The following is a 12856-nucleotide window of genomic DNA, read 5'->3' on the forward strand; positions in this document are numbered from 1 at the left end:
GAGAATCTCAACCTTGATTCCTGTACCTGAAAATATGCCCCAGTAACTTTGGGGTGAGTAACATAAAGCTACTCGTAGGAAATGAGCATGCATCGACCTAGCATTTTACAATTTTATCACCTTAAGGTGAAACATGTTAAAGGGGCTCATGCCAACTAATGGCTATGTCAAGATGAGACTCAGGGAGCATCCTAAGCTACCCTAAATCATTTCTAGCATGAATCACATCATCCATGCAATTCCAACCACAAAGAAGCATGCTATACAAAGTAACAAGATATAGATTCTCAAAGTCATCAACTTGAAATTTAAAATGCGAAAACAGCTAAAGTGGGTCATGCCACCTAACGTCTATGTTCCAAATGAATCTATAGGATCATTCCTAAGTCACATTTGAACAATAAAACACAAATCATAATATCTATGCAATTTAACCGATATAAAAGCATGCTATACAAAGCAACTAGATATATATTCTCAAAGTTATCAACTTAAAAATCCAAAGTACGAAAACAACTAAATATATCAATTTAGTATAATTAGAATTTCTAATACCGCATATCAAAACATAGATTTTCTAAGTTATCAACTTGAAATCTAAAAGTACGAAATCAACTAAATATAGCAATTTAGTATAATTAGAATTTCTAATACCACACATCAAGACATAGATTCTCTAGGTTATCAACTAGAAATCTAAAAGTGCGAATGGCTATTACGGGCACTAACCCACTGGTAATACCACCCCTAGTGCGCACTATCTCGACGGGGAGAACTCATACCTCCCGCACTAGAGCCAAACTCTAGCCATATCGTAGTAACAATGTCCCAAGTGACTCCAAAATAAATAAGTTTACAGCTTATACACGAAATATATATATAAAGCATGAAACTACATTCTATGCACAAGTAGGTTGTAACCACATAGCTCATGCTTTAAATCCACAACTACTATAGGATGACAAATGTTGAATCTTCAGAGCACGATTCGTTACGCGCTATAATAACATCACATGTCGAATCTTCAATGTGCGACTCGTTACACGTTATAACAATATAATTCAATATTGAAAACATAAACTGAAGAATCTAATACAAGTCCAAAATCATGATTTAAATATACTACCAATTTCAAACTCATGATTAAATCAATAATACAATAGAAATGGAGATTAATCAAGTAAATTAATTATTTTCTCTAAGTTTCAAATCTCAACCAAATGGTCCCTAATTAACATATGTTAAACAACATAGCATGATCATTTCATATACCAATTCAAAAACTTAATTAGGCCATTAAAACAATAAGATGGAATTTAATCAAACCATGATAATCAAATCACTAAATTCTAAAACAACATCAAATGGTCCCGAATTAACATATGCTAATATACAAGCCCTAGTCATCACAAATATCAAGTTAAAAACTTAATTAGGCCAATGGAACTATTAAATAGATTTTAATTAATCATTTTAATTAAAATCTCTTGATTTTCATACTTATCTAAATGCTCTCAAATTAAAGTATGTTAAAGAACATGCCAAGACTTAATTTAAAAGTATATTACAAGTTCATTTCATGCAAGGTACGACCATGTGAATTAATCTTTTACAAAAAAAAAATATTAAATAAAAAGTGCATTTCTTATTCAAATAATCCTAATTTAATATATGTTAACAAACATATTAAAGCCTAATTTATCATCATGCCACAATTCAATTCTATGCTATATACACCTTTGAAATTTAAATCTTATACAAAGAAATAAATATTACTAACTTTCTAGATTTGATATAAGGCATGCAATTAAGTTGTATAATCATGCAAAATACCCAATACAATACATACAAAATCCTAAAACATCTCCTACCTCAATTTGAGATGAAAATCTTAAAAGCCACCAAAATGAAATGGCTCCGAATCCGACAATACTTCAGGGTTTTGTCGGGGACAACGCCATGAATGTTAAACTCCAAAGAGGACCTACCAAAATCCTAACTTGACCTCAAACCCGAACTCAAAATTTGGCCAAAAATGGGTTATAATAAGGGGGAAAGAAGTACGTAGTCAAGACAAACACAAAACGCAAAGGCACTATGACTTTCTAACAAAGGGAAGGAGGTTTAAATGAAAGGAAAAGGGTGGCAGCCTCCATTGGGCTGTCATGGGAGCTTTAGGTCATGCATGAAGAGAGGAGAAAGTGAGTTTTCAATTTTATAACCCCCTATTTATAATAAAACCCTAAAAGTGCCCCGCCGGGTCTGGAAAAGTGGAATTTGAGCAGACGCGCTCAAATGGCAAAATTCCACGAACAAAAAAGATTCAAAATGAGAAAACATGAACAACGGAAGAAACAGCGTTGAAAACTGAGTCCCGAGTAGAGAGATATGCCCCGAACAAGTCCGGTGGCAACCGGGGTCAGAAACTCTAAAACTGGAGAAAAACGACCAGAACGGAATTCTAAGAGTACACGATTCAAGGAAATGTGAAAATGAATCCCGTACAAAAATCGAGGCTCCAGACGAGGTATTTTTGCAATAACTTTCGCTAATTGCACAATGGCCCCTCCAAAAAGTGAAAACTGCACTAATGGCCCAGAATGAAAATATCTTCAAAAAATATTTTCTTAAAACCCCTGAAATAAAATATCTTCAAAAGATATTTACGAAAAACACCCCAAGAAAAGAAAAAGATTCTGAAAAACTATGCATCCATGCCCCTATGGACCTTGGGAGCAACCAGAGTACTTTCTTACAAAAGTAACGATACGTATTTCATAGAAACCACTTAGGATGAAGGTACATGAACTCAAAAACCAACTCTGAGTACGAAAAGTGAGGTTATGCCAAAAAGTGACAAACGGAGAAAAGACAAAATAGGGAAAAAGACGAAATTGGGAAAATGACGAAAAGTGAATAGTGTCGAAAAATGAAAAATGTCGAAATGACTCGGTCCTTAAAGGAAGTTGTCAATCTAAAGAAAAGAGCCTCAAAAATCATTCCAAAGCACTCGAGACAACACTAAGTGATGAAAAACTAAACTCAGAAAGGAAAAGAATAACGGAAAAAAAAAAATCTGTGAAAATTTGAGAAAAAGAAAGGAAGGAAAATGACCGGGTCATTACAGAAATAGTATGCATACAAGGTAAATTTTAATATCTGATTAATTCCTGGAGATTACCTAGGGATGTACAGAACACAAGTCAAGGGGAAATAGTAAGAGAAAGAACTTGCCTTTGAGATTTCGGATTAAAATCTCAACGTCGTCTTCCTAGATTTTTCGGCAATCCTTAACTGTTTTCCACTCCTCTATTGCCTTTGGTTCAACCCACGAGCAAGCTTCAATAACCTCTCCTTGGTTCAGCCCTTGTTCTTGGCCAAAACCCCAATTCTCCCTCTCCCAGTTTCTCTCAAAACTCTCTGTATTCTCACGTCCCACTCTCTACTGCTATACAGGTTTATAAACCCTATTGAAGACCATCTTATGTATTTATAGGTTAAACTTAATCTAACCCTAGTCCTAATTGAAAACCAAGTCTGACGGAAAGAAAATAAAATATAATTACATATAATATAATGTCCTGTACGTGATAATTAAATATATACATAATTTATAATTTTATATATATATATATATATATATATATATATATATATATATAACCTACTAACCTAATAATTTAGTAGGTTATATATATATAATAATATATATTAAATAATTATTAATATATATACAACTATCCATATATACAACTATCCATAAATAATAATAATTATTTAATATATATTATTATTATATTTATGGATAGTTGTATATATGGATAGTTGTATCCATATATACAACTATCCATATATATATTAATAATTAATATACGTACATAATTTATAATTATATATATATATATATATGTACGTGATAATTATTTAATATATTATTAGCATTAATAATAAATAATTATTAATAATAATAATAATACTCTATCCTTATATACGTATATTTATTTCATATATATACAACTATCCATATATAGGTTAATATCCATACCCATAATCAACTCCAATTCAAGTAGTCCATGCGACTTAATTATTGGTCCATTACTACTATCCATGCCCAACTCCTTAAAATAAAATAAATATTTAATTTAAACAATTAATTACTATTAAACACTTAGCACATAAAACAGATAGTATACATTATTTAATCACATTATTTAATTAATTAATTTTCAAATAAAAAATTAGTTCAATTTCTGCATAAGCATACAATTTAAATGAAAACAAATAATTCACTTAAACAAATAATCAAATAATCAAATAATGAATTTAAAAGTGCAATAAAACCATAAAATAAATACTGAGACTATCCTTTTAAAATTAGGGGTATTACATTCAGGAAAAGGTGTTTTTGGCTTATAAGCTATCTTGAGGTTGGGAGTAGATGAAAAAGTGACTTCACCTTTAACTCCTTTGGAGCTTGATGGATTAGGATGTGAAGGAACATCTGTGGGATGTGGAATTAGAAGAATGAGATTGATAGTAATCCTACGCCTATCTTTTTCTACCTCTTTTTCCTCAACTTGATTATCAATAATCTTTCCACTCCTCAAAGTAGTGATGGCATTAACTTGCTCATGATGAGAACTTGAAGGAGTAGTCTCATCAATCAGGTAAGTTTTCCTTTTTGGATTTGCAATTGACTGACTTAGAAATTTCCCTTCCTCTTTTTGATTCAACACTTTTACTATTTCCCCAACTTGAGCAGATATTTGCCCAACTTGAGTTTCTAGATTGACTATAGATTGAGAATGGGAATGCAATAATTCATTGTTAGACTTAAGGTTGCTAAGTGCAACCATTACATTCTCTTCAAATCCAGATGAGTACTTAGGAGGAGGAGGATCTGGATTAGCTTGGTTCTTAAATTGAGGAGGACAGTAGATGAAAGATTGATTGAAAGAATTATTTAGTAAATGATTGGATGAATTATGGTACTGTCCTTAAGATTGGGGAACAGTATTGCCTTGGCTTTGATTCTGCTATGATATATTGGAATGATCTCTCCAACCAGGGTTATATGTATTGCAATTTGGATTGTAACCTGGACTGGAGAATGGAGCAGTGGTTTGCACTTGTGGATTTTCAAAAGATTGACCCAAGAGAGGACAACTGGTAGCATAATAAGATGGACTAGCGTAGATAGAACACACCTCCTTTGGTAAAGAGGAGTGCTGGGAAGAACTAAGAGTACTAACAGCTGATAAGACTTAGTCAAACTTTTAATTCAACACTTCTATTTGAGTGGCAAGCTCTCTAGATTTTTCTGCTTCATACAAACTTTCAACTTGAAGGATACCAGGAGTGGACCTAGACCTAGAGGAAGAAGCATGTTAAACAAAATTTTCACTTAGGGTCTCAAACAGTTCCCAAGCGTCATTTGGGCTCTTATGCAGGAAACCACCATTACTAGAAGCATCTACCATGTTTCTATGTGGATCAGTTAATCCATCATAGAAGATTTGCACCAAATGCCATTTAGTAATATCATGGTGTGGACATTTTCTCAAAAGATCATTGTATCTCTCCCAAGTATCATGAAGTTGTTCACTCGGGATTTGGGAGAACGCCATGATCTCTCTTCTCATTTGTGTGGTTTTACCCATAGTGTAGTATTTTTTCAAGAAATCTTGTTGTAACTTATCCCATATGCTTATGGAATTATAAGGTAGGAACTGCAACCAAGTTCTAGCTTTGTCCTTGAGAGAAAATTGGAAGAGTCTCATCCTAAAAGCATTATCAGAAAGAGTGGACGACTTGGTAGTTGAACACAATTCCAAAAATTCATCTATGTGCTTATATGGATCTTCAGTAGCAAACCCATGGAAAGTTAGAAGCATTTGGATCATAGTTGGCTTGATCTCAAAGTGGGTTACATCAGATTGTGGAAATTGAAAGCAACAAAGGGATGTATAAGAGGTGGGAATGAAGTAATCCCTCAATTGTTGTTGTGGTGGTGGAATAGGTGTTTGTGGCACATGTTCCCCATTTGGATTATCACCATTATTAGCCATGTTTGATTTAGAAAATTCTTCTAACAATTTAGGCTTAGTTCAATGGTAACAAGTAAAAAGAAATATTTGAAGCAAAGAAATAAATTTAAAAGAACTCACAAAAGGTCCTGAAACCCTAACTTTTTCACCTTAAGCTTCGTCGCTCTTTCTCCTTAATTCCTGTACTTGAAAAGAAAAAAAAATAAGGTGATATATTAGAAAGTCCTAAAACTATAAATTAAACTAGAGTTAATCTCGAACTCAACAAAACCATTACACAGTCCTCGGCAACGGCGCCAAAAATTGATGTGTATTTTTATTTATCAATAATAAAATACCACTCGCAATAAAACAAATCCTTGTAGGATAGGGCTATGTTGAGGGTGTCGAACCTCAAGGACTGTGGTGGTTTATCAAGTCTTTAATTAATGCTATTTTAATTTAGAAAGAAGATTTGATTTTGTGTGTTGTGATGTAATTTAATAACATAAAAGAAAATAAACAGAATAAAAAGATTGAGATCAAGAGAAGAAATACTTATGGATTGACTTCACCACGAACCTCATACTATAGTCAACTGTTCAACCTTGGGATTTCAATAATTATGTATCATATGGAATTAAACTCAATCACATTCATTTAATTCAGATTTAAAGAAAGATGTTCCATGAATTTCAATTAACTATAACCTATCTTCGGTTGGCATGAATTATCTACCTACCTACTTCTAACTAGTTTTGCAATATAACTCGTCTTCCCTAGGCAAAGATTATCAAAACATTCATTCAAGAAAAATGTTTGAACATCATTGCATGATCTCCATTCTTATGTCCGACAGGGCTCTGCCAGATATCGTCCAATAAGAATGGGTTGAATATAATTTAAGAACAATTAAATCTAAGCAAGGTATTAATCATTCAAAAACTATGTAATCATTAAAAACCAATTGAATTAAGTCAATTATTTAAAATCATATAATCAAAATACATAATATATTAAATTCCCAAAGTACAGAACAATCAAACCAAAGTATTCGGTTTTGGGCTACATCAATGCCCTAAGAGAGGAATTAACTACCCATAATGACTCAATATATCATCTGTGATGCTGTGGTCTTCATCGCCATGTACCGCCAAAACTCCTTTTAGATCTTCTTCTTCTTTAAAACCCTAAAAGCCGCCGTTAGAGAGATATCAGAGATAGATATGAGAGAGACAATATGATGGCCTTGTGGCTCCTTTTATAGAAGAATTAACTTCTAATAAGGGTTGGATGGGCTTTAGGTTTTCTGGGGTAATTTGGGCCCATCTGGGATGAATTATGACTGAATTAAAACAAATCCCACAACTTGAAAATTCTTACTTAACAGCAAAGCTCAAGCTTTGGGTATAAGGCTCGAGCTTTTTGTACCTAAGGCTTAAGCTTTGGGTACAAGGCTCAAGCCTTTGGTACAGGGCTCGAGCTTTCAGGAATGGTGCTCGATCCCTACTTCTATACTTAGCCAAATTTCTTCCAATATTTTCCGAAACGTCTTTTCCATCAACATTTAGAATATTTTTGGGTTTTTCCTTTTAATAGTGCTCGATCCTTTTCATGCATGGTGCTCGATCCTTGATTTTTGGGTTAAGGCTCGAGCTTTTGGTACCTAAAGCTCGAGCTTTAGGTACAGGGCTTGAACTTTCAAGAATAGGGCTCGAGCCTAAGCAATTTTGACCCATTTAGAGTGCGAATTTGGATATGGCTAATAAAGATAAAAACATCGGGCTTCGAATCTTCTTTCCAGAGTCACTAAGTTTGCTCAATTAGGAATTTCGGGTGAAAAGTTATGCCCAAAATATTGAAGTAGGTCCCGAATTCTTATCATTTTTACTCCAAGCTTGCTATAGATGACCGGTAATGGCCCTGCAAGCTTCAATATCAGTCTTTTCATCATAAAATCATGGTTTTAACTTGTTCTTTGGGAAAGTACCAACAAACATGAAATAAACATAAATTAATTTAACAATGGATAGAAGTATCACTTTAGGTCTTAACATACATATATTTAGGGGCTCGAATATGCAATATTCAACACTCATCACATGTAATTTCAAGTAAATGATATGTAATGAGGTCATTGGCCATTGTAACACATTTTAATATATAAAGTACGTTTGTTGGCATGCTTCCGCAACTTTAAAATTTTGTTTTTGGACCAATTCATAATGGGGATTGAGGCTTGGGTTAAGCCTCAACATTTTTGTTGTATAACAGGTCTTTCAGCACCTTCTCGAGTCATTCTGGCCCGCCGAAATGTCAAGATGGTTTATGTTTAGACTTGATGAATTGCACTACACCTTAATTCATGCTTGTAGTTACGTAGACAATTCATGCTTGAATTTGATATCCATGCTCATTATTATAATTAGTGGCCACATTTTGTTTACAACATGGTTTTTCCCCAATTAGTTGAAGGCATGTGGTTTAGTGGATGAGCTTAGTGGTGATTCATATGCCCTAAGACTCCTCTCTTATCTCTTAAACTCAACTCACTTTAGCTTAATTTACCTTGCATGTTTTAAGTTAAATTGTAGTTTAATCAAACCAAACCAACTATCTTTTCAATCTCATTTGAATTAAAGTTCAATTTAATTGTAACACATGTTCAATCCTTAAGGACCATCTCTTCTCACTATACTTCATTGTATTAGTGTTAAGTGGCTTTTATAAATTTTAAAAGATGATGCCCATTTGACATAGTTCTAAATCTATACATAAGTACATTATTTTGTGTACACACTAAGATCGCATCATGGCCACACCTCAGCAAAATGGTGTTGTTGAGAAGAAAAACTGAACTGCACAAGAAATGGGGAGAACAATGCTACTTGAAAAGGACCTTGTAAAAGGTTTTCGGGCTGAAGCTGTAAAAACTACTGTCTACATTATAAATAGAGTGCTTCTCAGGTTAAATTCAACCAAACACCATTTGAGCTGTGGTATGGAAGGCCTGCAACAGTCCACTAGTTCAAGGTTTTTGGCAACAAATGTTACATTCTGAATCACATTGACAGCCTTAGGAAGTTTGATTCAAAGGCTAATGAAGGTATCTTCTTAGGGTACTCAATCAAGAGCAAGGCTTATAGGTATTATAACCTAAAAACCTATAAAATGACTGAGTCAATTCATGTGAAGTTTGATGAGTATCTTTAATCCATAGTCTCTAAAGATGAAGGTTTACCTATAAGGTCAAATGAAGCAAGTTCCTCATCATTAGAACCTGTTGTCCATAGAGAAACCACATTTCCTTTTCTACAAAGGCAAGTACAACCTGAAAACATCATTGGCAGTCTTAAGGAAGGAATTCAAACTAGGGTTAAAAAAAGGCTTAGTGAACTTGAACAAGAAGATGATAAAGAATACAGTCAATTTGTCATACTCTATCTAATTGAACCAAAATCTTACAATGAAGCCAAAAATAATGAAGATTGGTTAGCTGCAATGAAGGAAAAAATTGATCAAATTCAGAAGAATGACACTTCGACACTTGTGCTAAGACCAGAGAACAAAAATGTCATTGGCTCTGAGTGGATTTTTAGAAACAAGATGAATGAAAAGGGTGTAGTGATCAGAAACAATGCTAGATTGGTGTGTAAAGGGTATACTCAACAAACTGGAATTGACTATGATGAGACTTTTGCTCCAGTAGCTAGAATAGAATCTATTAGGATGCTTTTATCCTTTGATTGTCACAAATAAGTCAAGGTTTCTCAAATGGATATGAAATCTACTTTCTGAATGGAGTTTAAATGAAGAATTTTACTTGGAACAACCTGAAGGCTTTGAAGATTCACAATCTCCTTTATCTGTATATAAGCTAATTAAGGCCTTATATGGTCTTAAACAAGCCCCTAGAGCCTGGTATGAGAAGCTGCATAGCTTCTTATTGTAACAAGGATTTCAGAGAGGCAAGGTTGATAATACCTTATATGTCAGAACACATAAAAATTAATTCCTAATTATGCAGACGTATGTTGATGATATAATGTTCTCTGGCTCAGACTTTTCTTTGACCTATGAATTTTCAAACCTTATGAAGACAAGGTTTGAAATGTCTATGCTTGGCATTATAAGGTACATTTTAGGCCTTCACATTTATAAATCTTCCACTACAATTTTCATTTCTGTGACGACCCAAGTTTTTCAACCCGGTGCGTCAGTGATGAACAGAAAGATGACCCGATAACGGATCTGAAGTGCAGAAGAAAAAGACAAAACAACGGTCTCTAGAGATACAACATGGCTCTAAGACACCATTATGACCCTCAACGAGGTCACGGAACCCAAAGGAAATAAATGGGGAAGTAACGTTTCAAAAATGAACAAGATTGAACCTAGGGGCAAAATCATCATTTTTAGCTTAAAAGTGGGTGCCACCGAGCACACCATTAGAAAGACAATGAACTTAGACTCAAAAATCGCTTGATTCGGAGTCCGGATGAAGAAGATATGGCTAACGGAAGAAGAAGGGGCAAAACGGTCCAAAAGAGGCAAACCATGAACATCTAACCAGTTAGATGGCCTATCTAACAGGTTAGAAGGCCAGAAACAGTGACAAAAACGCTGCCCACACTCATCTAACCGGTTACGAAGCCCCATCTAAATGTTTAGATGTGAAGGGGCAGTAAGGGTGCGACCCAAAAACTTGGCAGCAGGGGTTTTTCCGAAAAAATAGAAATTTGAGGGCCTGGATGACATTTTCTGGAAAAACTCAAAGAAGAAACCCCCCTCAAAATTGAGTTTTCTACTTATTTAACAAGAAAAATAGAAAAAAACTCGCTGTGAAATGCCCAAAATGCCCTCCCAAGAAAATTGGTCCAGAGGGTCCAAAAAGCTGCTAAATTTAAAAACTGAGAGCTGAACTTCGGATGCGATTTCCGATGCCAAGATGACATTTTCTAGAAAAACACGAAAAAGAAATCTCACCTAAAATAATGTTTTCTATTCAACCATGTTGAAAGAGGGAAATAAAACTGAATTAAAAAGTCTAGAATACCCCTAGATCAGAATATGCAACAAAAACGCAAAATGAGTCTGTTGGAGGCTTAAAACACAAACGATGAGGTTTTGCCCGGAAATGACTATGCACAAAAACGTAACTTACCTATTTAGACGCGCTATAAGGGTCCATGGCTTAAAAATATAGCCGATACAAAATCCGACCCCCCAACGGGCAAAAAGGCAAAAATGGACTTAGAATGGAAAACATGGAATCCAAAAATATAAAATGGAGTTAAATGACCATTTGGCCCTTGGCCACAATTCATACAAGATTAATAAGACCCTATGAAAGATTGAAAATGGAATTCCCACACCCGATGCAACCATGGTGAAGCAATGACTTGCGATTTTTCAAGGTTTTCATAACATTTCTTGAAGTTAAAAAGTTGCATAGAATACAATATACATGTCATTGGCCTCCAGCCTCATCTCATACATTGAAAGAAGTGTACTTAAGAACACTTTACATACATGGAATCAAATATACATATTTTGACATATAAGACTACAATTGGCATTCCGAGCCAACCTTCACGAAAATGGAAGTCTCCAAGCCCACAAACCATCCAAGCATAATGAAGACCTCAACTTTGATTCTTGTACCTGAAATATGCCCCAGTATCGTAGGGGTGAGTAATATAAAGCTACTCGTAGGAGATGAGCATGCATCGACCTAGCATTTTACAATTTTATCAGCTTAAGGTGAAACATGTTAAAGGGGCTCATGCCACCTAACGTCTATGTCCAAATGAGACTCGGGGAGCATCCTAAGCTACCTTAGAGTCTAAGCAACAAGAATCATGATATACATACGTGTATGAGATGAATCATGGTTGGGATAATCTAAAGAACACGACAAGAAGAATGCTTGAACATAGATTAACATGAATTACGTTTTCAATACAATTGAACTAGGTCTAGAGTAATCCATATAACATGACAAAAGCATATTTGAATATAAGTTAACAAGAATCACATTATCCATGCAATTCAACGACAAAAGAGCATGTTATACAATGCAACAAGGTATAAGTTGTCAAAGCCATCAACTTAGAATCTAAAGCTCAAAATAATAGTAGTGGTTCATGGCACCTAACGTCTAAGTTCTAAATGAATCAATAGGATCAATCCTAAACTTTGTTAGAACGTCAAAACACAATTTTCAATATCGATGCAATTTAACCAACATTGGAACTTCCAATACAACGCATAAAGCACAGTTTCACAAAGTTAACATCATGTAACTTAAAATGAAACGACAAATAAGGAACAACAAGTTACAACATCATCTAGTTATCAACTTGAAAATGAAATGCGAAGTCAAACAAAGTGGATACTCGGACGTCACGCCGGATCAGACCGACAACATAGTTACTTTAGGGTTACTAGCCCATGGGTAACCTCCCTATGTGCGCACTAGACTATATAAAGGGACTATCTCCCGCACTAGAACCACGTCCTAGCCATAGCCAAACAACGACATCCCCAAGTTTCCAAAATCAACAAGTTGTGCAACAACGCATATATCAATAGGAATATGCAAGATAATCAACTATCTACCAAGCATAACCAAATTTGGAAACCTATACAATACATGCTCTAAATTCACAACTAATATGATATGATGAATATCAAATCTTCAGTGTGCGATTCGTTACACGCTATGCATGAATGATGTTGAATACGAAATGTGCAAATCATTACACAAGGCAATAATATATTCAATAAGGAAAGCATATTCTCATGAGCACAAACATAACAACTATGTT

The sequence above is a fragment of the Cornus florida genome, unplaced genomic scaffold, assembly GCF_030987335.1.
Source record: "Cornus florida cultivar Cherokee Brave unplaced genomic scaffold, ASM3098733v1 CherokeeBrave_3.0.0_Hap2_Chr03, whole genome shotgun sequence".
NCBI lineage: Eukaryota > Viridiplantae > Streptophyta > Magnoliopsida > Cornales > Cornaceae > Cornus > Cornus florida.